The 23,554-nt window shown below is 40.1% G+C and overlaps 1 long non-coding RNA gene across 1 annotated transcript in view; it reads left to right on the plus strand.

Moving 5' to 3' along the window:
• Window positions 1–23,554, plus strand: part of LOC148131397 (uncharacterized) — a 99,959-nt gene that overhangs the window by 69,656 nt on the left and 6,749 nt on the right. The gene's annotated exons all lie outside the window — the stretch shown is intronic.

Below are 23,554 nucleotides of genomic sequence, written 5' to 3' on the forward strand. Positions count from 1 at the left end.
ATCCCCTGCCTCTTCACACTCCCGACTCTCTTATTGTTATCAAAGTCCATCCATGCAAAGGATTATCTTACAAAAGTATTTAAGGTAAGTCATGAAATATCTGATGTTGACATACCCTCAATTGTGAAAAGTTCTTAAGAAACCTTGAATTCAATCACTTATTTTTCATTTAGGGAGAAAATCTGAATATTTCTCACCCTGGGTCTCCCTTCCTTTTGTTGCCATGCTGCTAATATAGGAATTCATTTGCATTATTAGATTTCTTTTTCTTTCTCTCTCTTACCGGTTGTCCTTCTAATCCAATTTGTTTCAGGTAGAAGAATATTGAAATAAATAATGTAAATAATAGGCAAGAAAATTAAATGAAGATGTGCAAAACCTGAATTATTTGGAGGGTTCAACTATCTCTTCACAATGATGTATTGATTTTACATTTCCTCCTTCCTCTTCATAATTTAAGCATAACTCTTTGCTGATGTTTGAGTCAAAACTAAAATGTGGAGAAAATTGTGTCTTCTTAAAATCACCTATGCTTTTTTTATTATAAATTGAAATATCAAAACAAAATCAGTAATTATTTAATATAGATTATACGTGCTTCCGTACTTATCCGGAAATTCTGCCTTTTTTTATAAAACTGAAATATCCTTTTTTTAAAAAAGTCAGAGAAACAAATTTGCTCAAAATTAAACAGGCTACTATTTATCATAAGGTAAAAAGGGGGATTTAGATGGATTAATCAGAATCAGATAGGAACCAAATTATGTAATTGAACATTTCAAGACAAATGTGTGTTCTAATTTTGCAGAATCTAAATTAAGAAAGCAATGAGTATTTTTTTTTTTTTTGCTTGCTTGCATGAAAGATACATTTATTCCACTGAATCTTAAGAAGATTCAGTGAATCTCTGAATTCTTGTGAGCTTAGTGATATTTTATCTACTACAGATTACCTGGTTTAGGTATTCTTTAAAAATAAATAAATAAATAACATTTTAAAATATGGTAACTTTCAGCATGAAGGATCGAAGTAAGCAATATTAAAAAATATATATAGTATAATATAGTGGCTTGATTTGGAAGTAAGCATTTAAAAAAATAGTGTGATAGAGTGGGTTGATTTGTTTTTTTAGGGTTTGAAGCCAGTATCTTTTTCATTATGTTGTGCTAAGATATAGCTATTGCATCTTGCACATATTTCTTACCTCTTTCCTTTTTCCTCTTTCCTCCTTCTCAAATAGAAAAAAAAGTTTCCTGGTTCAAATTCTTTAAGGTAATTTGGTAATTTGCATATTTATTCCTTCATATTTTATCAAGTGTACTGCCTTCGCATTAGTTTGTTCTTTACTATGAAAAAAATAGCGACACAGATTTCTTCTGATAATTTTATTTAACTTGATTCTGCCATATGAAAACTTCAAAATTAAAATAAGAAATAGATTACATATCAAGCTAAGAAATAAGAAGCCCTCTGGAGACATTCCAAATATACTTTAAGAGTTATGAATAGATGTTCTATGTATTGCTAATGTTCCATGTTATAGAAAGAAGCTGCAGAGGAAATGCATCTATTCTGAATTAATTGTATGCAGATAATATAGAAGAATTATGTCAGTGTATTTTTAATGAACTATCTTCGTGCAGAACATAATTTACTGAGAATAGTATCAAATGACTAAAATTAGGATAGATGATGATGACATTTCAGATTTGGAAAGAAGATTGGAAATGTTGAGGCATTAGTGAACTCATTCCTTCATGCTGTTAATGCTAGACTAAGTATGTCTTTTTTAATGCTTCCCACTAGCTGTCAAAGTTTCTCTCTCCCTGAATAATAGTGACAGAATATTTCTACCTTCTCACAAATTCTTGGCAAATGAAGAAAAAAACACAGACGATTATCAGTCATGTTCATGTTGCTCAGAACCTCATCCTCATTGTTAAACATCAACATTCAAGTTCTTCTTCAAACTCTGGCAGACAGAACTAGAATTCCTGCCAAAAAATAATAATACCCCCCCCCCAAAAAAAAAGTAAAGTAAAATAAAATAAAATCTTGTAGCCAGTTTTCAAAGTAAATATGTAGGAATATCAAATTATCAAAAAGTTTCAGTAAGACTGAGAGTTTGAAGGATTTAAAGGTTTAACTAAGAATGTGACTTTTGGGGTTGCTATCTATGAATTTCCCTCTACAAAGTGAATTCTTGTTCTTTACAGTAACTTCTGCTTTATCCAAAAACATTTAAACTGTTAAAGCAGAAACCACTGAATTCAATGTTGCAATGTATCTAGAGATAATCTCCCATACAATATTGCACAATATGTTGTATTTCCATTCAGATGTTTTCTGCCTATAGTTTATTCTTCAGCAAGAGATGTCAAGACAGGTATGAAAGGCTATTTAAACTACTGATTGGCATTTTATTCTTGCAATCTAGTGGAATAGAAAAGAAGGAAAAAGGAAAGGAAAGGAGGAATTTGAATCCACCACTGGCAGCTGATTTTCAGCCCATTTGAGACTGTTTTCACCCTCCTGGAGGCTCAAGGGAAGCCTCTGCGGGCTCAGGAGGCTGAAAAATGGGCCTTCTGGAAATACTGGAACTGCTGAATGGGCCCATTTTCAGCCTCCCGAGGCTCCAGAAACTTTTCTTGAGCCTCCGGGAGGGCAAAAACAGCCTCCCCCAGGCTCCACAGGCCTTCCGGAAGTTGAAAACGGGCAATTCCAGTATTTCCAGAAGGTCCGTTTTTCAGCTTCCCGAGGCTGCAGAGGCTTCCCTCGAGCCTCCAGGAGAGCGAAAACATCCTCAAACGGACCAAAAACCAGCTGGGAGGCATGCACATGCATAGTGCAGGGGGTGGGGCAGGGTGTTGTGCACGCATGCGCAGGGGGGCAGGGCACATTGCATTGTGGGTGCTGGCACACACGCACACGCTTTTGGCACACCACAACAAACAGGCTCGCCATCACTGATATAGCCAATCCCTCTTGAAAAGAAAAACCAAGTTATCTACACATTTTGCCACATTGTTTGGAATAGTCTTGGTGTCCCAAAGGTGCTTTTTCAGGAGGCAACTGGACTTCCTTGTTTTTTCTTTCAAGATGTTTCACTTCTCATCCAAGAAGCTTCTTCAACTCTGACAGGATTGTGGGGAATGGAAGGATTTATATTCCTTGCAGACAGTTGGTAATTTGCATCCTTTTAGAGGGTCGTTGAAGCATCTGTATCCTCAGGGTTACCTGAGTAGTGCTTCTGGTTCTTGTAGTCTGCAAATGTTCCTCTGGAAATCCATTCCTATTCCCACACCATTCAAAGGGTGTTCATCCCAAATTGTATAGGGGAGGGAAGGAATATAAACCCTCCCATTCGTCACTATCCTGTCAGAACTGAAGAAACTTCTTGGATGAGAAGTGAAATGTCCTCAAAGAAAAAGCAAGGAAGTCCAGTTGCCTCCTTAAAAAAAGCACCTTATGACCAGGATGACTGAGAATCTCTATAGACTTTTAGCTATACAAAAATATACAGGTGACCCTGAGGACGCAGCTAAACATACCCAAGTGCTTCAATGACCTTTCAAGAAGCTGCAGAAGCTTCTTGGATGAGAAATTAAATGTCTTTTTTCAAAGAAAAAATAAGAAAGTCCAGTTGCCTCCTGAAAAAGCGCCTTTGGAACAGTGGTGGGATTCAATTTTTTTTTACTACTGGTTCTGTGGGCGTGGCTTGGTGAGCATGGTCATGTGACTTGCTTTTTTTTTTTTTTTTTTGCTTTTTTGCTGCCCTCACCCATTTTGGGGAACTTCCTAGCCTCAGCGGAGCCTCTGGGGAGCATTTTTGCTCCCCTAAAGCTCTTCTGAGGCTCAGGAAGGAAAAAAAACAGAGCATAGGAGGGGCGCGCAGCACCCCTCCAAGCTCTGTTATGGAAGCTTCCTAGCCTCAGAGGAGCCTCTGGGGGGCGTTTTTGCTCCCCTAAAACTCTGAGGCTCAGGAAGGAAAAAACAGAACATGGGAGGGGTGCACAGCACCCCTCCAAGCTCCATTTTGGGAGCTTCCTAGCCTCAGGGAGCCTCTAGGGGGGTGTTTTTGCTCCCCTAAGGCTCCTCTGGGGCTCTGGAAGGCAAAAAATGGAGGGGGGTCTGAGCTCCTGCCTCCATTTTTTGCCTTCCTGGGCCTCAGCAAGGGGAATCCTGGCATAGCTGATCTATGCACAGCTGATTGTCGGGAGGGGGAAAAAAAAGAAATACCTTAGGCGAATGTCAGGCGGGCGGGTAAGCAAGCATCGGGCGGAAGGGCGACCGGATCTGGGGCATGGCCAGCCAGAACTTACTACCGGTTCAGTGACCCATGCCAAATTCTTGCTACTGATTCACCCGATCCAGTGCGAAGCGGTTGAATACCACCACTGCTTTGGGACAACCATGACCTGGATGAATGGGAATCTGTACAGACTAATAGTCTAAGTGCCTCCTGATAAGCCACTTTAAATGAATGTATGAATATGACTTGTGTTTTAATATAGATTGAAGATCAACATAGATTAGAAGAGATTAACTAGAGTACCACACTCAATTATCTTAATCAAGATGAGACAAGTAAGCCTTCTAGCTTAGTACTTTCTATACCTACCGTCACTGGTTACCTACCATTTCAGTTATATAATTTCAATAAGTCTAATTACAACCTGGAACATTTGACATGAAAAGTCTACATTGTACAGGTAGTCCTTGACTCACAACAATTGATTTAGTGACTATTCAAACTTACAACGGCACTGGAAAAAGGGACTTATGACCATTTTTCACAGTTACAACCTTTGTAGCATCCCCATGATCAGTTATCAAAATTCTTGGCAACTGGCTTATATTTATGACCATTGCTGTGTTCCAAGGTCATGTGACCACCTTTTGCAACTTTTTGACAAGCAAAATCAATGGGGAAGCCAAATTCACTTAACAGCCATGTTACTAACTTTTCAACTGCAGTGAATCCCTAAACTAGTGAGGCAAAACATGTCGTAAAATGGAGCAAAACTCACTTCACAACAGAAATATCGAGTCATAAGTCGAAGACTGCCTGTACTACTGAGTTATGTTGACCATTCTCCTACCAAAGTTGACAAAAAATATAATGTGGGTTAACACTATCATTTGTTCCATAAAGTCTTGGGTTCCATAATTTGCAGTACATATAAACCAAGCCAAGCCAAGCCAAAACTCTTAGCAAAAGTCATATCTTACATCATTTGCTGATTTCAACATTATTTGTAGATTTGGATTTATTTATTTATTTATGTATTTATTTTGCTGAGAACAGGAATGGAGATTTTAATTGGCCGAGGGAGCAATGCCAAATCCTTATTCCTTCAGATTTCATCCCTTTTTGCCACTTCCTTGGTTTCCTCCCACCCTGCCTTCTTTTTATTTACTCAAAGCATCCATGAATCAGTTGGGAGTCAGCAAAAAGAGACCATTAATGAGATCATTTTCACTGAAATTGACTCATTACCATGCTGACTGACTTCCAACATTTTGTGACAGTCATGAACTCATTTCTTCTCAAGGCATGTTTGTCTCACTGCCTATTTGAAAATAATGAGGCTTTTAAAAACATAAAATGGAATTTCTTTTTTTCTCAAGAAAAAAAAAAAAAGTTCAGCGCTATAGAAAAGGCTGAAGTTCCTTTCTGAGCTCTCTAAACTACAAGGCTCGTTTCTTTAAAGCCTTAGGGCAACCAGGTTTATGCAGAGGATGAAAACTACAGTAGGGTTATAAGAACAAAAAAAGATATGCAGAAGCCTTTCTAAAGCTACTCAAACATCTTTTTAAAAAAAATTAAAAAAAAAACAAAAATGGTTAGCAAGATACCTCCAGGAATCAATTAAGAGAACCCACCCTCATTTTCCTTTGCCTTCTATTATTCAGAGTCGTGCTCCTAGAAATGGAAGATCCATTTAGCTATCATTGCAAACACATTACTAATTCAAGTCTTGAATTGGTCTACAGTAGGTTTTTTTTTTTTTTTTTTTTGAAAGCTTCCTTGCAACTCAAAAAGTTGTCATATGCTCCTTTAACCATTTTTCCATCTAGTCTGGCATAGTCAACACAGAGTAGGAGAGGCACCTCAGCAGGATGTTGTGTAGTTTTATTTGAAGATGCAAAGAATTCTACCCTTTTGTTTCCCAAGTGTGCATTATATAGAGATTACATCCTGTGGCAATAAATCTGTAAGCAGAATATATTTTTCTTTCTTGAATAATCTGAAACTAGACTGGATAAAATTTGAGCTGCAAAACTCTAGAGAACCAGTAGATAGAAATGAACAGTTTTGCCTACCTCTTTGTTCCCATCTTCTGGCAGACCAAATATTTCAATCCAGATTCAGGTAGACTAATTTTAATGATATGCTTCATTGATTTGATAAACAGTACTCCAGTTAGATTTATTGATGGTTTTTCTCATGACTTGCAGTCAGAGCCACAAAATAGGTACCCAGCCAAGTACTATTTGTGCATTTTATTTTGTGCCAATATTTTAGTATTGTCATGGTTTATAGCCAAACAAATACAAAGCACTGTTATCATAACTCAGTGACATATTTCATTTAAATAAAGTATTTTCTCTGGACTGCCCTGAAACCTCTGTCAATGAAGTAGATTGGCTAGAAAAAATATTTTGTGATTTAAGAGCAGACACAGTTTAGGTCTTCGTATGGTATTCTTTCATTTTTACAAGTTACATCACCATCATGTATTCTAACAACTCAAATGTTTGATCACTATCTCTGCAGGCAGTACTTTTGTAATAGAACATGCATTTTATTGAGCTTTTATCTTTCATGCTATTGTTGCACATTCTCCATTATCAACATATAATCAGATTTAGGAAAGGCATCTTTTTGCTAAGTGTGGTATTCATGCAGTGGGTCTATGCTGTGCTTGAACAAATATAGAATGTACTATTAAAACTAGAATTAAAACAGTTTAAAATGGTTCATGCACAAAAATAACTGCATTTTATGTATTTCTCTCACACACATATAAAACAGCTGAGATCATTCTTTTGTGCTAAGCCATTTGAAAACAAAGAAGCTGAGAACCCTTGATACAGTCAAGATCAAGGGAAGTACTAATACCACTCTAAAAAGCCTTAGTAAGACCACACCAAGAGTACTGCATCCAGTTTTGGTCACCACATTATAAAAAAGATGTTGAGACTCTAGAAAAAGTACAGAGAAGAGCAACCAGGATGATTAGGGGACTGGAGACTAAAACATACAACAAACGGTTGCAGGGACTGGGCTTGGCTAGTCTAGTAAAGAGAAGGACCAGGGGAGACATGATAGCGGTCTTCCAATATTGGAGGGGCTGCCAAAGGGAGGAAGGGGTCAAGCTATTTTCTAAAGCTCCTGTAGGCCAGACAAGGAATAATGGATGGAAACTGAACAAGGAGAGATATAACCTGGAAACAAGGAGAAACTTTCTGACAGTGAGAACAATCAACCAATGGAACAGCTTGCCCTCAGAAGTTGTGGGAGTGCCATCAGTTGAGACTTTCAAGAAGAGATTGGACTGCCATTTGTCAGAAATGGTGTAGGGTGTCCTGCTTGGGCGAGGGATTGGACTAGATGACCTACAAGGTCCCTTCCAACTCTGATTATCTGTATCTGTATCAAATATTTAAGTAATTAGAATTAGATTATATTAACTGTGGTTATGTTTATCAAATTTTTAAAAGAAACTGAATACTTATTGCAAAAACAGCATACTGAGGTCAGCACAGGAGATTGTTGCATAAGTACAAATAAATTCTGATTGATTAACATACATATTTTGAGTTTTTGCTAACTCTGCAGGGTAATTATTTAAATAAGTTGTAGACATGACCTACAAACTGTGGACACTAGTATCTTTTTAAGAAGAGAACTGCAACATAATTAGTAATGCATAAAGTAAGTTATGCTATGTTGCAAGGGGCATGTGCATTGGAATGCTGGTTTAGACTGGGAAAAGGAGATTGCAAACCACAAAGATGTCTCTAGTAAGAAAAAGGAAGAGCAGGAAGGAAGTGGGAGACAAAAACATGGTGGTGACATTTTGTCAGTGTTCTTAATAATGTGTATGAATCCAAAATATTTGTGTGGGATTCGTTATCTAGTTTGAAATGATTGCAAGCCAAAACTTAACATAAAAGAAAACAATGGTAATTTTATTTACTTCTTTGCAAAGAGGTAAATGCAGGTACAATGGGCATACCTTAAGCCATCAATATACTTTCTTTATATTCCCTATCACCATCACAGGTTTGCCTCCCACCCTTTCCTCATTGGCTGATTACTCAGGCCATCACAATCTATCTGAGACACCTAAAGTGAATATATTTTCCCCTTATTTACAATTTATCTCTAATAATTATTAGTTTCTAGGGTTTGTCTCTGGTTGCCAGCAAATTCCATCCCTTCATTCCTATGTGCAGTTTTAGACTTGAGCAACATTTATGAGATTAGATAATTACATAGTGTATTCATTTCAAAGATTATTATGTCCTTCTACAATTTCTGTAAAAACACTCCTTTCTCCTTTCCCACATTTGTTATTAGAATAACAACGCATAGATTTGTCTGGAGCACCACTTCCAGGAGACCTTGCTCATGCTTGGTCACTTCACATATAGATTACTGCTGAGGAAGCCCTTGAAGACTATCTATAATCTACAACTAGTTCAGAATGTGATGGAGTACATAGTGATAGATGCCCATACATTTACCAGTGTTGCATCTCTATTATGTGCATTACATTGCCTCCTTGTTTCCTTTCAGGTGCAATTAAAGGTGCTGGTTATATGGAACAGGGCCAAATTATCTGCAGGACTACTTCTTCTTAAGAACTACCCATTCTAACAGATGTGATAGGATAGGCAAGTTCCTAATTCCTTCCCTTAAGCATTGCCATCTTGTGGGATCTAAGAAGTGTGCCTTTTCTGTGGCAGCCTCTGCTATACAACGGCAGTCCCTCTGAAGTTTGGCAGGTCCTGATCTTCCTAGCCTTCTAGATAACACTTAAGATCAGGCTTTTCACCCAAGCACTGGGATAGAGTGAGATCTAGAGTGAGGTTTTATGAAGGGCTGCTTGTTTACATTTATTATGGTGCCAGGTTTTTTTTAAAACTATATGTGGATTTAATTGTTGATTTGGAGCTGTCCAGGCTTTGATATGAGATGGGCAGCTATATAAATATTGTAAATAAATAATAAAATATATAAGAGATAAGCTCCTTGTATAATTATCTACTATCAGAATATGTGGTAGAATGTTTCTATTCTCTTTGCAAGTACAGAAGATTAGAAACTTGTTTTTATGTATCCACATATTGGCAAAATGGAGCAGCTGTCGGAATAAAGGCAAATAACTTCATATCCAGTATTCTGCCAAATGAATGTAAGACTAGGAAGGAAGACTATTTTAGTAAAACAGAACAGAGTGCGGGAAGGATGCTGCATTCATCATTGGATGAATCACTCTGTATTTTTTAAGTACTTATTTCTCTTTATAAATCAGTTCAAGGTAACACAGCATTCCAGTTACATTGTAAGGAGACTATTTTTTCCCCCTGTTGCCTCAGAAATAAAAATTACCACAACCAGAAAACACAGTTCCTTAGACATAACTGTTGATTTCAATGAAAATGAGTGAAATTAATTTGCAAATGCTGAGAGTTAGTAGAGATTCCATATTTAAATGATAATTCTCACTTAAAGTACCAATGGTAAATTTTATTTACTGAAGGTGTTAGCTAATGGATGGCTAGAGAGCAAAATCTGGGAAATGGCAATCATAGAAGATGTTGAGAATGCTCCTTGCCCCCAAACCTCATGTTCCTATGGTGGAGGAGGACATTTTATAATAGATTGCCCTGGCAGGTAAGACCAAATGTTTGGAGTTTTTACCACTGAAGCAGGATTCATCTTCTTGTTGTTTTTTTTTAATTGGCTAGGGAAGCAATGAGCAGCCCCATGTGATTATTGTAAATATTGGAAAAGGAAAGTAGTCTCTAGGTCATCCACACATTTAGTGAGAAAGATTGTTCTGTGTAATATGTCTGCTTTCCTCACTTCCTCTTTTTATAGCAGCAGAGAAGTTTGGCAGTCACAGTGCAGCTATTTTCTCTGTCGACACGGAAAATGAAAGGTCTGGACATCAAAGCAACCAAAGTCATCCAAAACAGATTGCACATTTCAATATTTCCAGTTAGAAATGATGCTTCTCTTTAGCAATAGCACTTAGATTTATATACCTTTTCATAGTGTTTTACAGCCCTCTCTAAGCCATTTATAGAGTCAGCATAATGACCCCAACAATCTGGGTCCTATTTTACCAACCTCACAAGGATGGAAGACCGAGTCAACTTTAAGCCAGTTGAAGGTTTTCCCCAGGTCAGCAGATTGATTCCTTTTCCAGGAACATTACATGTATTCAGATTGGCTTTCAACATGATAGGTATATTCCCTTAATATCCACCACCTTGTGGTAGGGGAAAAAATAGTGGGAATCATTATCTTGTTCTTCCTCATTTTTTTCCTGGGAATCAAGGCATAATTTTGCCCAAAGCTTTAGAGTAAATGGAACAACATTCTCGTTTGTAAAAAATATCAAGATGGATTTGAGTCCTGAGTTTGGAGTGTTGTGATTTCAGTCAGTGGCTTTTTAATAGGAGGTATTTATTTATTTATATTCAACTATATTAAACATGTGTTAAAATATTTAAAGAAAAATAAAAAAAAGGAAAATGGATAAAAGAGTAATATATAAGTAAATAAAGGAAGGATTTAAAAAGTAGGCAGGATGATGCAAAGTCTGGATGGAGCTGAACATGCTTTTTTCTGGCATATGGATCATGGTCCATTACTGTTCTGAAAGGACTCATGGTGCACTAAAGTAACAGTGAGCAATTTTAATGGCCTTTGATATCTGTGTTCCCATAAGTAATATATGCAGAATGGCATATGAACAGCTGTTTATTAATTTGTTCAACATTAAAGATTGAATATTTTTTTTCTGCTGCTGACAAGTCTTTATCAGATCAGTTCTTCAAGCAGTAGCCACCATCTGTTAGGATTCTTTGCTGTTTTCCCTTTCAGGAGAAACTTCTCTTGTGTATCACATTATTAGATGTTCATCTCCTGTTGTAATAAGATAAGAATTTGAATTTGTGAAATTCTTAGAGGTCTTCTAGTCCAACCTTTGCTCAAGCAGGAGACCCTATACAATTTCAGATAAATGGTTGTCCCACAACTTCTGAAGGCAAGCTATTCCTTTGCTTGATTGCTCTCAAAATTAGGAAATTTCTCCTTAATTCTAGGATGCTTCCTTGGTTAGTTTCTATCCATTGTTTCTCATCTTGCTTTTTTCCAACTATTTGGAAAATAGTTTGACCTCCTTGTCTTTGTAGGAGTCCCTCAAATGTTGGAACACTATTCTCATATTACCTTTAGTCCTTCTTTTCACTAGACTAGGCAAACCCAATTGTTGCAACCCTTCTTGATATGTTTTAGCCTCCAGCCCTCTAATAATCTTTGTTGCTCATCTTTGCACTCTTTCCAGAGTCTCAACACCTCTTTTATACTGTGGTGATCAGAACAGGATGCAGTATTCCAATCTGTGGTGAATTTCTTGTATTGGGAGCTAGAGTTTCTTACATTAGTCAGTAGCTGTGAAGCTAAGCTATTCTAAAACTGGAGAGGTGGCTGCTGGAGTGAATGGGAAGAGAAATATGTTACCAGCTTTTCTTTATCTACCCTACAAAATAGATACTCCCATTAAAAGAAATACTACATTCTCCCCTTTTTTGGCATTTAATCAAGTACATTGCAATTACTTGCCATCCAGAAAATGTGTCTCACACTATTCCCTTTCAGAGTAAGCAATTGCATGTAAAGTTCAGGATAAAGATGAGAAGTAATAGGCAAAAGAATTGAAAGGCAGGAAAGAAAAAATGGAATTAAATATAATTTACATCAAAACTACTTACTCCACATCTTTTTATCCTTTATATCTAGGCATGCTTTGTTAATTCATGAGTTTGGCATGCTATCTGAAATTTCCCTATAAGAAAAGTAGAGAGGCAGCTTTCATCCTCTTAAATTGTCCCCATTCTCTTCTCGAAATATATTATGGGGAAAAATGTGTTGTGTGATGTCATTGCTCTACAGATTGCTCTGCACATCTCTTCAAGCAAAAGGTGCTTTATGATACAAAGTTGGGCAATGCAAAGACTGCTGTTCTCATGTTGGGCAGTGAATCTAGCCAGCTGTTACAAAGAAGAGAGGGTAATAAAATAATATTAGCAGTTTTCATGGCTCTAATAACTTCCAATTAGACCCACAGAGGAGTTGATGACCCTGGCAAGAAAATCAATCAGGAGGCATAAAGTCCCTTCTTGCCATAGGACAGTTTGGTTTGAAACTAGCCAGATAATAGTCCTGTGTTGTTTTTCAAAGTTGCTGGTATGCTTTTGGACTTTGTAATCTTTGTAATTTGGCAGCTCCAAAGAGTTTCATGGATATTTGTTCAGCCTGTAGATTAATGGCAATGTCCCTGCAAATTAAAAAAAAAATCCCTTTCTACCCAGAACAGCTTGCAGAGCACATTGGATCTGGTCCAAACAGGGTTTTTGAGTGATCTGTCCTACGTGAAGTATTCCCCATAGGAGCTTTGTTGTTCTGAGCCCCCCTCGCCACATCTTGAAGTATCCACGAGCCCACAAAGTTTCAAGATAAACTCAGCTGGAATGGGGAAATGAAATGTCTCAGCCATTCACCTGTTAACAGGCATCTACATAAAGAATCCAGATTAGAGTTAAATGAGTATTTAATGAAGTAAAAAAAGTAATTAATATTTTAACACTTGTCTAGTGTGAAAGCAAAAAATAGAATGAGCTTCTCCCCACTTCTGTCACTTCTGCATACTGCTGGATCTGTATATAATGAGAGGGAAAAGTGTTATTTAGTATTGTGATATTCCAAACCAGAGACTGGTTCGATAAAGTTGAAATTGCAGACAAAAGAGTCAATTAAATCCAAGCAAAATTGCCCCCTTCCCAAACTGACAATCCAATGAGGTGTGAGCTATTGGATACATGCTGTCATCTCGATCATTTTCTCCAAAGTTAATTTTGTGAAGAAAATATTCAAAGGCAAAGGTATGTTATTATTGTTGTTTTGAATCAGAATTGCCTAAGTCCCAGGACTTCCAAAAATTGTCACCAAATTAAATTGTGTAATGTGATGGAAGGGGGAAATTATTCAATACATGGGAAGCAACAATCTTAAAATGCATTTAATTAATTTAACATTTACATTTAAATTTAATTAAGATAAACCTAGTTCTGGTTCTGCCTTTGCCATTCTTGTTTTTAATTTTCATTTTGTGGAAAGTCAAAGCTGATATGTTGCCACAAGAAGATGCATATTTTCTGTGGACAGTTGCCAATTGGAGTATCAGCATCGCCTGATGTTGATGCAGTGTCTATACCCAATCTGTGCATCCTGTTCTCATTGCCTCCCTCCCCAATTCCACCAGACCAAAAAAAAATTCTGGCCATTATTATTTTACTCAGAATAATAATTTCTAAGTCATGGTGGAGAGGTAAGTAGTCAGAAGTCTTTAACAGTTACCTAGCATTGTCAATTTTGAAATGGGTCAGGCCCATCATAGCCTATTTTCTCTGTTTCTCAGCTTGACACATTTTGGGGGAGCTTTGGAATGTCAAACCAGATATCAACAACTTTCTATCTTGTGGGAACCAAGGTCATCCAAACAGGTGCTGGCCAGACACTGGAAGAGGTTACCAAGGAGACACCAGAACACCTAATTGTACAATGTGACCTGTGACAAGGAGGGAGGAAGCTCTCTAATCTTTAAGTATATTAAAAGTGTGGGAAATAACCAGAGCTGGTTTTAAAATCATCTGTGCTGAAATGATGTATTCAATAAAGCAGTTCTTTGAGGAAACTGAAAGTCTCAGAGTGCTGGTTCACTTGGATTCATCAATCAGCACCTTATATGGCAGTAGATATTTTATGCAGGTTGTATTTTTGAGAGCAAGTCATCAAGCAAATGAACAAAAACCAGAAGGCATATCCACCCCCAAGTACCACATATGGACACTTGCCCCATAAACATCTTGTAGGCTGTTCTCGTCCCTGGAATTAACTATGCACATCCTAATTACTGTTTGCAGGGTTGCTAATCCCTAGTTTCCTTACTCCGATAGATAATACCGTGTTTCTCCAACAATACGGCCTCCACCAATAGGAAGCCCCAGCATGATTTATTGGCATAAAATCAAATTAAGCCCCTCCCCCAAATTAAGGCCCATATTAAACATGCAAAATGGGGGGATGGCGGGGGGCTTGCCATTAGGAAGTACTTTGTTGCATGCCCGGATATGGTGCTGCCTGCGTTGGTGGAGCACTTCATATCGGGAGACGTTCCGCCACAGTTAATTTCCCTTCTCCCTTGCTGCCGTGGCGTTACAGCAACGCCCGCGGCGTTTGGCGCAGCCACGTGCAGCCAGTCAGGGCTCCTCCCTGCAACCGGAGCCCTGAGGAGACACTTGGCTTCAGGCGCTCCTGTGGCCGCCTTCCCTTTGCCTTCGATGGTAAAGTGAATTATTTTAAAAACCTCCGCTCATCCTATCAGGGCCGTGCGAGCTGAGCAGAGCCGGAAAGCAAGCCGCGGGTGTTTCCTGGTTCTGCCCAGCCCGTACGGCTCTGCCTGACCCTGGCGGGATGAGCGGAGGTTTTAAATAATTCACTTTACCTTCGAGGCAAAGGAAGGCGGCTCACAGGAGTGCCTGAAGCCAAGATACCAACAACAAAAGGCAAATCCTCAAGGTGGGCTGGAGGAGGTGGCTATGTGCCCCCGGGCTGCTTCAATGCAAGGTCCTGACTTGCAGCATCCTGCCGTTGCCGCCGCGTCCCTTTGCCGCCGCCTCCTCTCCGACTGCGAAACTCGTGTGCTTCGCCAAACGCTCCGAGCGGCGAGCTCTTTCATACATAGAGAGAGGGAAAGACGCCGACGTGCTCCGAGAGACTGGCTCTTTTCTCTAGCCGAGGCTGACATCTGACTGAATATCTATCCCACTCCTTTATCCTCAAGACGGGGTCGGCAGTGACGCTCTCTGGTGCGGTCACCTCAGCTTGCCAGCCTTGCCCCGCTATGAGGCGATACTGTGACAGCCGCTGCTGCCGCACTCCTTCTCTTTCCTCGCCTTTCCTCCCTTCGCGCGGCAGGGAGTGCGCGCCTGCTGCCACTGCCGCCCGCTCCTGAGGCCGTCTGGGGCGGGCAGGTGGGAAAGCAAGCAAGGTGGCTGCGCTGTCTTCTTTTCCCTCAGCGAAGCGCCGCCGCTTGCCACTGCCACCGCCACCTGCGATGGGCGAGGAGGCGGCGGAGGCACCCGAAATGTCACCAAGGCAATGAGTGCCTCCCCGCCGGGCCCTCCGCTCATCCCGCCAGGGCCGTGGCAGAGCCGTGCATGCTGGGCAGAACCAGGAAACACCCGCGGCTTGCCTGCCACGGCCCTGGAGGCACTTCCTGTCAGCCTCGGATAGAGAAAAGAGCCAGCCTCTCGAGCACGCCGGCGTCTTTCCCTCTCTCTCTATGTATGTAAGAGATGTAAGAGCTATGTAAGAGCTCGCCTCGCTCGGAGCGTTTGGCGAAGCACACGAGTTTCGCAGTCGGAGAGGGAGGCGGTGGCGGGACGCGGCGGCAACGGCAGGATGCTGCAAGTCAGGACCTTGCATTGAAGCAGCCCGGGGGCACGTAGCCACCTCCCTCCAGCCCACCTTGAGGATTTGCCTTTGTTGTTGGTATACTTGGCTTCAGGCGCTCCTGTGGCCGCCTTCCCTTTGCCTTCGAAGGTAAAGTGAATTATTTTAAAAACCTCCGCTCATCCTGCCAGGGCTGCGGCAGAGCCGTGCGGGCTGGGCAGAACCAGGAAACACCCGCAGCTTGCTTTCCCGGCTCTGCTCAGCTCGCACGGCCCTGATAGGATGAGCGGAGGTTTTTAAAATAATTCACTTTACCATCGAAGGCAAAGGGAAGGCGCCAGGAGCGCCTGAAGCCAAGTGTCTCCTCAGGGCTCCGGTTGCAGGGAGGAGCCCTGACTGGCTGCACGTGGCTGCGCCAAACGCCGCGGCGTTGCTGTACTACGGCAGCAAGGAGAAGGGAAATTAACGGTGGCGGAAGGTCTCCCGAACATCCAAGTTGTCGCCGCCTGCCCACCCGAGGATGCAAGGGGGAATTAAGTCACCCCGAAAAGACGGCCTAGCCGGTTTTTCGGGGTCAAAAAATAAGGCCCGGCCTTATTATGTGAGGAAACACGGTACCTATCTATTCTGGTACATCAATGGAAGGAAAACAGCAGAATGAAGGACCTCCTGACATTTGCAAATGGATCATGGGAAAGTTTTTTACTATTTGTGAGGGAGTGAGCAAAGGAATCATTTCAAATGTCTCTAAAGCAAAAATACCATTTTGCTGTGGGTGAGCAACATAACATCAGAAGCACATCTTTTTTTTTTTTTCCTTCAACATTTATTTTATTTTGTTCAAGGGTAGCCAGAGAAGCAATAGTGTATTTAGTCCAACACCATTTTTGAACCCTTAAAAATGGCACAAACTTAATATTCTAGGGTAGAATGGGGGAAAATTGTAGCTGTCACATGGATACACCAACAGGTTGCCAGAAGTAGAATTTTTGAATTTTTTTGCAAAATACTTTTCTTTTTCTAAGAAGCCTAAGCAATGGAGGGGGATAGCAACACAGATATCTTAGGAACAAAAAAGTCAGCTTAAGCAATGTTGTCTCTCTTCTAAAAGTGCACTGGAAGTTTGTGGCACCTCTTCTTTCCTTCCCTTCTCTTCCCTTCCCTTCTCTTCCCTTTCCTTTTGTTTTATGGGTTTCAATTTTTATTTGTTTAGTTAGTACCAGAAGTGGGATTCCACTGGTATAACAACAGGTTCAATGATCGCGCCCTCTGCGTGTACGCTCCACATTTTTATAAAGCCCATACGTACCTTAACTGCAGCCTCTGTGACTCAAACAGCTGAGGAGCAGCAAACCGCTATGCCGTGCAAATCAGGAAATACGGCACAGGAAAGAGCAGGGGTGGGTGGGCCACCCCTGCTCATCACTGTGAACCAGTTCAGAGACAGATGATAATCAGAAGAAGGGGTTCACCCGAACCGGTGTTAACCAATAGAATCCCACACCTGATTCTCTTTCTTCTTTCAGGAAGGGACAGAAGAAGAGAGGGAGAAAGGGAGGGAGAAAGAAAGGAAGGAAAGAGGGAAGGAGGGAGGAAGGGAAGGACAGAAGTAGTAAGGGATGGGGGAAGGAGGGAGTGAAGGAAGGAAGGAAGAAAGAAAGGAAGGAAGGAAAAGAATACTGAAAAACAATCACTTTTTGCTAGAATGTCCTTACATCTAAAAAACATCCAAGTTACCCAGGAGCTTGCTCTTCCTGAGACCATCATCTGTGAACTGTCCTTAAATATCACATTTCAATTCTTATTATGTTAAAGAGCACCTGATTATGGCATCGAACATGTAAACAAGCTAAATTCACTACTAACATGGGCAGCATCCTCCCACATGCTTTTATCTTTCTTGGTGACTTCAATCTACCTCATATTAACTGGACCCTAAATGAATGTACAGCTGAACCCATACATGCAACCTTATACAATGCTGTTACAAATCTGGGACTGGAACAACTAGTAACCAACAATACTAGACTTAACAACTGCCTTGATCTCATCTTCTGAAATAGTTTGAATTTAATTTACAGAATACAAACTAAAGAACCCCTTTCCAACAGTGACCACAATATGTTTGACTTTTGTCTCAACATATGCCCACACAAAAATCATCACAATGATGTAATCCCCAATTATAACTTCAAAAAAGGCAACTATGATCTTATAGACAACGATCTCTCATCCCTTGATTGGCAATCTCTATTCACTGGATGCAATACTGTTGAAGATCATTACAACATATTTTTACTTTAAATCAAAAGAGTCATCAATCTATATGTACCAATAACAATTCCCAAAACAACAACAACAAAAAAAAGCAGATTACTGAAAACAATAAGGAAGCTTCAATCCAAAAAGAAATCGCTTTGGTGAAAAAACAAATCTGGTCACGTTGCCAACTGCAAAAGCCAATACAAAAATTTATGCCACCAGATAAAGACTGAATGCACCAATTATCATATTAAACAAGAGGAAAATCTTCTACGCACCAATTCCACCCTCACTTTTTACAATTTTGTAAACAACAAACTAAAAGACTCAAGGTCCATCCCACCCCTGATAGGACCTAATGGTAAAGACTGCAACAATGACACCATTAAAGCCAACATCTTTAACACATTCTTTGGCTCAGTATTTGTAAACAGCAATGGATCATGCCCAGTATTTCCTAGCTGAACCACAGAAAACTACAGTGATCTAATACATATCGATTTTACAGAAGACAATGTTGAAAAAGCACTACGCAATCTAAAACCATCTCTATCTATTGGAGTGGATGGAATATGTGCATACTTCTTTAAAAAGCTATCCACTGCCATAGCAGAACCTCTAAGCATAATCTTTGAAAAATCTTTCAGGACCAGCTCCTTGCCTAACCTATGGTCACTAGCCACGGTCATCCTCATCTTCAAAAAGGGAGACCCCAGCCTAGTTGAAAACTACAAACCAATCTCCTTATGCCGTGTCACCTGTAAAGTCATGGAATCAATTATTAACCAATCCATTATCCTCCACTTAGAGACAAACAACCTATTCTCTAATAAACAATTTGGTTTCAGAAAAAAAAACTATCCTGTAATGTGCAACCCTTACACTGCAGAAACATATGGACTACACCAGTGGTCCCCAACCTTTTTGTACCAGGGACCGGTTTCAAGCAGAAAATTTTTGCAAGGACCGGGGAGAAGAGAAGGAGGCTTCGCTCTCTCGCTGCTCCACCATCCAAGGAAGAAACTGCTTCAAAGAAGCGGGGGGCTTTTCCTGTCGCCGCAGCTATTCCGAGCGCCCGTTTCATCCCCACTCCCACCCGTGCGCGCGTGCGCTTCAATCCACAGTGTCCCGTTCTGCCTGCCTGCCTGCCTGCCTTAGTTTCTGGTTGTTTGGGAGCAGCTTCGGCTGAGAATAATAACTATTCGCCTCTTTTACTCAGCCGAAGCTGTTCCGATTCAACCATTAACGAAGGCAGGCAGGCAGGCAGAACGAAGCACTGGGTTGAACCCGCGCGCACGGGCGGGCGGGCGGACGGGGTGGGGAGAAGCGGGCGCTGGGAAGCTGTGGCAGCAGGAAAAGCTCCCCGCTCTTTGAAGCAGTTTCTTCCTGTGCTGGTGGAGGAGCGAGAGAGCGACTGAGAGAGCTGACCCAGAGAGCAGGACAGGCTTCGGTTGCTTCCTCCCTCCCTTCTTTCATTTGTGTCCTTGATCCCGATCCCAGCAGCATTCACCGAAGGTGAAGAAAGACGCCATTTTTTAAAAAAAATTCTTTGCGGCCCGGTAGAGAGTGCTCCACGGCCCGGTGCAGTCCGCGGCCCGGTGGTTGAGGACCCCTGGACTACACAACTCGATCAGGGCAAAACAATAGACACAATCTACATAGACTTCTGTAAAGCCTTTGATTCAGTGGTACACGACAAACTACTCCTAAAACTAAAATTTTATGGTATCTCTCGACAACTGCATAACTGGATAGAAGCATTCCTGTCAAACAGACAACAAATGGTCAAAATTGGGAGTGTCTTATCAAATTCTGTACCTGTCAATAGTGGTGTCCCCCAAGGCAGTGTTCTAGGACCAACTCTTTTCATACTCTACCTAAATGACCTCTGTGATCATATTAAGAGCAACTGCATTCTCTTCGCTGATGATGTAAAGCTATTCAATACCACAGACAATACTGCTACCTTCAAAAAGATCTTGACTATATATCAAAATGGTCAAACAAATGGCAACTTCAAATCTCAACAAATAAATGCTCTATCTTTCATATTGGCAAAAAAATTCAGAATATAAAATACAGGCTGAATAGTCAAGGCCTTGTTGATGATCCAAACTCTGTCAAGGATCCTGGAGTACTCACCTCGAATGATCTAAGTGCTAGAGCCCACTGTAACTACATAGCCAAAAAGGCATTAAGAGTTGTTAACCTAATCCTACATAGTTTTTTTCTGTGGTAATATCACACAAAGCATACAAAGATGCTCTTTTGTAGAGCATACAAAACATTTGCTAGACCAATACTCAAATACAGCTCATCAGTCTGGAACCCACATTACGTATCAGATATTAGCACAGTTGAGAAAGTCCAGAAATATTTCACAAGAAGGGTTCTCCACTCCTCTACTCATTGTAGAATACCTTATGAAACCAGACTTGAAATTCTAGACCTAGACAACCTTGAATTACTCCGTCTTCAGTCTGATCTAAGTATGGTATATAACATCATACATTGCAATGACTTACCTGTCAATGAATACTTCAGCTTCAACCATAACAACACAAGTGCACACAATAGATACAAACTCAAGGTTAACCTCACCAAACCTGATTGCAGAAAATACAACTTCAGCAACAGACTGGTCAATGTCTGGAATACTCTACCTGACTCTGTGGTTTCTTCCCCAAACCCCAAAAACTTAGACTGTCTACTATTGACCTCATCCCCTTCCTAAGAGGCTTGTAGGGGGCATGCATAAGTGCACTAACGTGCCTACTGTCTCTGTCCTATTGTTTCTTTTATTTTTTCTTATATGTACCCATTTCATGTATTCATAACTATGTATATACTTATACCTATTATCTTGTAAGCGATTGACAAATCAAAATAAATAAATAAATAAAATAAAACGAAACATAGAATGGATATCCATATCAATGGATCCATATCCATATCAATGGATCAGAACAGAAGGAGGGGAGTGGACCATAACCAAAAGAACCAAAGAAGATTAGAAGGCAGTCTCTAGAAACTAGTGTCTGTGATTGAAAAACTAAAATGCAGCTTCTGACAAATGCCCAAAACAATAACAACAAAAAGTTTTTTCAAGTACATCAGAAGAAATAGAAAACCAAAAGAATCAAGGATGTCCTTGACCCTGAGATACAGGGTTTAATTCCCTGGAAATTCCTCATGAAGACCTTTATATCAAAGTTGCTGTTACAACTGTGGAGTTATACCATTAAAAAAATAGTGAAGAATTTCTTCTTCTTGTTGGAGGAATTTAGAGGAATCATCTACCTCATTTCTTCACCAACACATTGCAGGATTTTAAAAGGCTATTTTTGACCCATCATCAATCAAGATTTTCTAATGTATCTTTATATTACTTAACTACTTTAGAATTGCTTCCATCTGTTTATCTCATGGCTATGGCTTATGTGCGAGGCACTGACAGATCCCACATAAACAAACTAAATGTCAATGATAGGAGCACAACTGCTCCCTCTACTTTTTCTTATACAAGAGGTGGTATTCAGCGGGTTCTGGCAAGTTCTGAAAAACTGGTAGTGAAAATTTTGAGTAGTTCAGAGAACCAGCAAATACCACCTCTGAATGGGCCCACCCCCATCTATTTTCTGCCTCCTGAGTCCCAGTTGATTGGATTGGTCTTCTTTTGTTGCCCTGCACAGGAGAACGGAGCTGGAAAGGAAGTTAGTGGGGTTGGGAGGGAACGGGATTTTACAGTAACCTTCCCCCAGGAGTGGGGTGGAAATGGAGATTTTGTAGTATCCTTCCACTGCCACACTCACCAAACCATGCCCACAGAACCGGTAGTAAAAATGTTTTAATCCCACCACTGCCCTACACCCACCAATATCAACACACTGAAGGAGGACAATTCATATATACCTTTTAGTATGACAGTGCTTTTATTGCTCCATTGGTCTTTTGTTGCTTGAAAAGCTAAAAACATATAGCAGTAACCACTTCTTTTACATTAATCCACAAACACACATTATTGAAACTCTGTGGCTTCTTTGTTCTCCACTCAGATGTTCTTCAAACATCAAACATCTATAAAGAGACAACTCTTCTGATGATAAAAAGAGAGCCTCTCTCTCTCTCTCTCTCTCTCTCTCTTTCTCTCTCTCTTTCCTCTCTCTCCTCCCTCTCTCTCTCTCTCTCTCTCTCTCTCTCTCTCACACACACACACACAAACACACAGAAGAATAGACTAATTTGTCACACACATACCCAGAGCCCATTATAATTCAGGAATAAAAAGTGCTTCAATTATCAAAAAATAACCTCTCAAATTATGTCATGTGTGCCAGGTGTTTCAATGTTGGGAGATATATGCTGTGTAATTGATAACTATCAGAATTTTTTGCCAATTTGCTTAGCAAATCCTTTTATTGTTAGTCCTTAGATGTGTCCTGAGTGCAAGGCCCTTTCATGCTAATGCTTTTGGCCTTGGCTGTTAACGTATCTTGGAAAGAAGAAAGTTATTTCTCAGCTAAACTATGCCCAGTGATGGACAGTCCTTTATTCAAAATGTAAATCTCAGGAATTGCCAAAGTTTCTTTGAAGCTGAATAGATAGATCAGCCTCTGTGTCTCTTCCTCTCTTCTCACAGCAGCATTTTGAGCCCTACTCTGTTTCCAAAATCCTGATGGAGTTGCTGATTTTTTTTTCTTTTTTGGACCTGACAGGTTTTTTGTTTTTTGTTTGTTTTTTGAGCTCTATGATGAACTGCTGTTGATATTCTCACAATAGGTTTTCTTTCTTTCAAGCTGTGACTGATTTCATGCCGGAGCTAGAAAATTGTCTGGTTGTAGAATGTTCTTACAGCATCCCATAACCAGATATGAATTTAGATGTGAAAATCTGCTGGGTATCATTCACATATCAGAAAGAATCTTCTTTTTACCAAATGGACAGGGTATTCTTTTTTTATTTCAGTGGTATCTGGTGAAGCTGTCCCTTGGTCTTTATTTTCAAACAAAGGTATAGCCTTGGCAGGTATGCTTCTGACACATTGAGAGAGACATACAGATTCAAAGGCAGAAAGGGGAGAGGAGATAACTATGCAGGGAGAGAGAAATATGGAGAAGGAGAAATTAATATTAAAAGTGCTCATGCTTTCAGTGACTAAGAGCATGCATTTTAAGCATGAAAGGAACCAGGTCATAGAAGACTATGTTAAATCTTTTTTCTAATGGCATGATCATTTTTTGTGAGTGTGCCAGGAAGAAAACCATCATTTTGTTTTAATGTTTAAGAGCATTCAAGCATTTTCTTCATTCCTTCTCCCACCTGCCACCCCCCCCCCATGTTTTTACACACACATACCTCACACTCTGAGAGGCACTATATCCAGACTTGTTTACCACCATCTATTATGCTGTATATAAGGCTACACAAAGATGTTTAGAAATTTAAATTAGCCCATTTATGGCAGGAGTGTATGTATATTTATCTTGTTTTCTTCCTTTGTTACTTCTCGGATAAATAAAATAACAAAGAACT

The sequence above is a fragment of the Notechis scutatus genome, chromosome 3, assembly GCF_049901735.1.
Source record: "Notechis scutatus isolate UNSWTSFEM ecotype Mainland chromosome 3, rNotScu1.2, whole genome shotgun sequence".
Taxonomy (NCBI): Eukaryota; Metazoa; Chordata; class Lepidosauria; order Squamata; family Elapidae; genus Notechis; species Notechis scutatus.